Here is a 6,000-nt window from a genome sequence, read left to right as displayed (position 1 = left end):
TTTTGCAACAGCTGGAGGTCCGCTAATTGCATATCCCTGGTTTAGATTAAAGCATATTCATGGGTTAGAATTGTCCAGACCTAAAGCCAATCGAGAATTTAAGACTTGAAAATTGCTGTTCACAAACACCCTCCATCTAATCTGACAGAGCTTGAGCTATTTTGCAAAGAATGTCGCTCTCTAGATGTGAAAAGCTTGTAGAGACATCCCCAAAAAGACTTGCAGCTGTAATTGTAGCGAAAGGTGGTTCTACAAAGAACTCAGGGGGGTTGAATAAACATGCACGCCACACTTTTCAAATATTTGTAAAAAATTTTGAACAACATTTATCATTTTCCTTCCACTTCACAATTATGTGCCAATCTGTCTATCGCATAAAATCCCAATAAAATATATTTACGTTTTTGGTTGTAACATGACAAAATGTGGAAAATTTCAAGGGGTATGAATACTTTTTCAAGGCACTGTATATAGGTTGGTTGCCCCATCACAGTACCTCCATAGATTAGTTGCTCCATCAAAGTGCAAAAGCCTTGTCTCTAGACAGGCCAATTCACATATCCTGGCTTGTGGTAAAAGCTGTGTCAGCACTTTTTTGGCTAAGGGTTTTTTTTTTTTTGTTTTTTTTTTTTTAACTGTTTATCGGAGAAGACATGTAAGCAGATTTACTTACAATGGTTTGGGAGGTGCACCAACAGGCCGGAAGCTTGGTGGTGGTACACCATCCTTATGTGTATTACGAGAGCGGTTTCTGACCACCTTGCTGTGAATGGCGGGGGTGACAGTACTGTCGTGTCACAAAGCTTAGGCAGTGCATATGAAGACAATCAGAGATAACCTGGACTCAGCCAATGTTTATGTTCACAAACTTCTTGCTAGCTTTGTCCTTAGGTGCATTGTGCACTGGATAGGCTGGACATGCCCACGGACCTTCTTGCCACTATCTCAATTGCTCCTTCTTTACTTTGTCATCTTGTACTCAAAGGCTGCAAAGGAAATTGCCATGCTCTACTAAAGTGTACCAGTTTGGCTTAAAGAAAAGACAACTCTACCCAAGATGACAGGAAGGAAGCCCACTGCAGATCATTTGAAAAGGTGAATATAATAAAATGGCCCTGGGCTCAGAGGGGGGGCCCTTCAAGGTTTCTTGCAACGGGGCCCTGAAGATTCTAGCTATGCTGCTGATAGAAACATTTATCTCCACTAGCTACTGGTGTTATGATGCAGATGTTTTTTTTTTTTTGTCATGGGACACAGGCTTAAAATTCATGTCTACCTGGGTCATGTGCCACCTATAGGTGAATGGACACTGGCAACAAAGTAAAGAAATCCTCACCACCCCAGGAAGATACGTTTTTTCACCAGTGTCAAGGTGATGGTCACTGATGTGCAGCTCTCTCCACCAGATTCTCAAAAGGTTCCCTATTGGGATTAGGAGATGGGTACCCGAGCCCCGCTTAAGATATACAACTTATGGGGATTGGCTTGTGATGCGACCTTTTGGCGATGGGCCCTGTGTATTCGGAAGCTTGCACAGTATTGCCCAACCATGGCATTTTCCAGCAGGGTGCTGTACAGGTCCAGGGTAGTGGACCACTGGTATAAGGGGGATCGTGTCACTGAAGGTCAGTTAAGCGCTTGCTGACCAGCCACCAGTTATACTGCAGCAACATGGCTCAGCTGTGCGAATCTCCATCATGTTACGATGGCACATGCGCCCCCTGCTCGCCCACGGAGCGGATGTGAGTGCCTGGCAGTTGCAATCCCCGCCAGGCTCCTATGATCACTCAGGGCACACAGAGAACTGGGATCTGTGTGTGTAAACACAGTTTCCGGTTTTCTGAGGGGAGAGCAGACAGATAGTCTGATCATAGAGTATGAACAGTGATCTGTCATCTCCCCTACACAGTCCTCCCCCCTTCAGTTACAACACAAACTAGGGAACATATTATCCCCTTCACCGTCCCCTAGTGTAAACCACTTCACTGCCAGTGACATTTTTACAGTAATCAATGCATTTTATATAGCACTGATCGCTGTAAAAATGCCAATGGTCCCAAAAATGTGTCAATATTGTCCGAGGTGTCTGCCAATAATGTCGCAGTCCTGATTAAAAAAAAATCAGATCGCTGCCATTACTAGTAAAAAAAAAAAAAAAAGCCATAAAACTATCCCCCATTTTGTAGATGCTAACTTTTGTGCAAACCAATCAATATACCATTATTGTGATTTTTTTTTTTACCAAAAATATTTAAAACACATATCGGCCTAAACTGAGGGAAAAAAAATTTTTTTAATTTTTTGGGGGATTTCAAAGTAAAAAATATTGTTTTCCAAAATATCACTTTGTTTATAGCGCAAAAATAGGATTTTTAAAACAGCTTACCTGTAAAAATCCTTTTCTTGGAGTACATCATAGGACACAGTCTCAAGTAATTACTTGGTGGGTTATAGGCCTACCTTCAGGTGTTGACACTGGTATAACCAATACAGGAAGTTGACTCCTCTTATATAACCCCTCCTCCTTCCTGGAGCACTCAGTTTTTGTAGCCAAGCAATATAATATACTCTCACCCCATAAAACAGAGGGGCGGGGGCTCTGTGTCCTATGATGTACTCCAAGAAAAGGATTTTACAGGTAAGCTGTTTTAAAAATCCTATTTTCTTTATCGTACATCATAGGACACAGTCTCAAGTAATTACTTGGTGGGATGTCCCATAGCAATGCTACTTGAGGGGAGGGAGACACAACCTGTAGGGAAACCCCCAGACCTGAGGACTTATACCGCTGCCTGCAGCACACTACGCCCGAAGGCGATATCCTCATTCCATCTTACATCTACTTGATAAAATTTTGCAAATGTATGTACTGAAGGCCAAGTCGCGGCCTTGCAGATTTGAGACCTGGAGGCCTGGTGACACACTGCCCAAGAAGCACCAACCGCTCTGGTAGAGTGCGCCTTAACTTGAAAAGCGGAATCTTTCCCTTTAAATCATAAGTTTGAATTATAACTTGCCAAATGCACTTAGTGACTGTGTATTTTGACACTGCCTGTCCCTTCTTAGGACCCTCTGGCAGAAGAAATAAGACATCAGTCTTACGAATCGGAGCAGTTTTCTTAAATACACTTTCACTGCGCTCACTACATCAAGACAATGTAGTGACCTTTCTTCCCTGGAACAAGGTCTTGGGGAAAAAAAACCCTTGCAGGACAATATCTTCAGATGAAAGCCTGAAACCACTTTTGGCAAAAAACCTGGACGAGGGCGTAACACCACTCTGTCCTCATGAATAATCAAATATGACTCCTTACAAGAAAGAGCAGCCAATTCTGAAATCCTCCTTGCTGAGGATATAGCAAACGAAAATATCAGCTTCCTAGTCAGGACTAAGGGAACATGCTGCAACGCTTCGAATGGCTGTTTTTTTAACACTGACAAAACTAAATTTAAGTCCCCAGGGCTTAAGAGTGATTTAACTGGCGGATTAATCTGCAGCACTCCTTGCATGAAACCCTGGACTAAAGAATGCATAGCAAGCAGTCTTTGAAATAAAAATTGATAAGGCTGAGACTTGGCCCTTAATAGTACTCAGGGCCAACTTCATCTCTACGCTTAATTGTAGAAAGGTAAGAATTCTGCCTATGATATATCTCCGAGGGTACCAACCCTTGGACTCACACCGGGAAACATAAGCTTTCCAGGCTCTATAATATATAGCTCTAGAAGCTGGCTTCCTAGCATTAATCAAAGTAGAGATAACTGACCTGGAAAGCCCACGTTTATTCAGAATGTGGGTCTCAATAGCCAAGCCGTTAAATTTAGCGTTCGGAAAGTAGGATGGAATATCGGCCCCTGAGATAGCAGGTCTGGCCTTAGTGGGAAGAGCCCTGGACCCTCCACTGCCATCCTTACGATCTCGATCTCTGCGTACCATGACCTTCTGGGCCATGCTGGTGCTACCAGTATTACCAATTTTCTTTCCAGCTTGATCCTGCAAAGAACTTGAGGTAGCAACTGAATCGGGGAAAAGTGCATATCAGTAAAAACTGATCCCACGGGGTCGCCCATGCATCTGTTCCGTATGCAAGTGGGTCCCGTCCTGGATGCAAAGTTGACTAGCTTAGTGTTGAATCTGGACGCTAGAAGGTCTACGTCCGGAGACCCCCATCTTTGGCAAACAACCTGAAACACCTTGAGGTGAAGAGACCGTTCTCCTGGGAATAACTCCCGGTGACTTAGATAGTCCACCTGCCAATTCTCTACTCCTGGAATGAAAACTGCCGATAGGCATGGGACATTCTCTGCTGTCCAAGTTAGAATCTGGTTCACCTCTCTGAGCTGAGAGACTCTTGGTGACCCCTTGTGATTGATATATGCCACAGCCGTGGCATTGTCAGACTGGACCCTGGTAGGACAATTCTTTAACCTGGAGGTCCAGGTTTCTAGAGCCAGATACTGCTGGAATATCTAGGATGTCGATGGGCAAGGCTCCTACTCCCCAGCCTGAAAGGCTGGCATCTGTCGTTACTACCTTCCAGATAATTGATCTGAAGGACTTTCCCTTCAGCAGGTTCCCAGATAGTAACCACCAACTGAGGCTTTGGGACACTCATGGGGACAGCCACTTTGGCAAGTCCAAAGCTTGAATCGTTTTGTTCCAAGCAGACAAAATACTGCTTTCAGTTTCGAATTGAATTGAGCATAGGGAACTGCTTTGAATGAAGCTACCATCTTCCCTAACAACCTCATGCAAAGGCGAATTGAAGGATTTCTCTTCGATCTGATCATCCTCACCAGCTCCTGTATGGAGCTGATCCTTGCGGGAGGCAAGAGCACCCCTTTTCTGGGCTGTCTATGATCAGGCCCAGATACTTCAGCCTTCTTAGTGGCTTTAAGGAGGATTTCTTTAGGTTGAGAATCAAACCCAAACCCTCCAGGTAACTGCTCGTGATGGCTACATCTTGCTTCAAGCAAGCCACTGACTGGTCTATTAAAAATAGATCGTCTAAGTAAACCAAGACAGTTATGCCCTGTGCCCTTAACCTGACTAGAGGTGGGGCTAAAACCTTAGTGAATACCCGAGGTGCTGTAGCAAGTCCGAAGGGCAAGGCTATTAACTGAAAATGCTTCTGTTCTACTTTGAACCCGCAGAAACCTCTGGTGAGGAGGAAATATATGGACAAGCAGCTATGCATCTCTGATGTCGATGGACGCCAGAAGTTTTTCTCCTTGCAGGATGGAAACGACTGACTTGATTGACTCCATGCAAATGGAGCGGATTTTCAGGAACAGATTTAGATTACGTAGATCTAGACTTGGTCTGATATCCCCATTTGGCTTTGGCACTGTAATTAGGTTTGAGTAAAACCTCAAACCTTGCTCTTTTTTGGGAATCTGTCTGATCACCCCCTGAGCCAATAATCGGTCTAATGCTTGCAACAGGGATTGCCTTTTCCCTGGATCCTTGGGAACGTTTGCTCTCAGAAAAACGAGATGGTAGAAACTCTCAAAGCTCTAGCTTGTATCCTAGAGACACTGCGGAGAGTCCATTTGTCCTGAATCTCCCTTTGCCAGACTTCTGAGTACATCAGAAGTCTCCCCCCCCCCCCCCCCCCACCTTGGTGAGGGGAGATGCCTCTTCATAAGGAGGTCTTGTATTCTGCTTTGCAGACTTGTAGCCCCAGGTCTTCCTTTATGCCTGGTCTGATGGGAGAGGCCGAACAGTTTAAATGAAAGACGCTTTTCTTTTGACTGGAAAAAGAGTACCATTTCCACTGGAAATTGTTTGAATGTATTTATCCAAACTATCGTCAAATAATCATTATCCCTTAAAGGGGAAACTAGTTAGAAGGTTCTTACAAGGCATCTCAGCTGATCAACCCTTTAACCAAAGGGTCCTTCGCATATGTACAAGTACAAACACAAGGCATGATGCCTGGTGAATAGAATCCTTCATAGTCTACAGCAAAGCATAATGCTTTAGGTAGCTCGGCCAGT

The 6,000-nt window shown here is 44.2% G+C and overlaps 1 pseudogene; it reads right to left on the bottom strand.

Moving 5' to 3' along the window:
• Positions 1-669: 669 nt before the first annotated feature.
• On the bottom strand, positions 670-972 carry LOC143976102 (small ribosomal subunit protein eS26 pseudogene; annotated as a pseudogene).
• Between the last annotated feature and the right edge of the window lie 5,028 nt (positions 973-6,000).

This window comes from Lithobates pipiens, unplaced genomic scaffold (genome assembly GCF_037356315.1).
Source record: "Lithobates pipiens isolate NorthernLeopardFrog02 unplaced genomic scaffold, aLitPip1_a1.2 Scaffold_13, whole genome shotgun sequence".
Lineage (NCBI taxonomy): Eukaryota > Metazoa > Chordata > Amphibia > Anura > Ranidae > Lithobates > Lithobates pipiens.
Note: the sequence above shows the minus strand (reverse complement) of the source record. Positions and strands in the feature narration are given on the sequence as shown.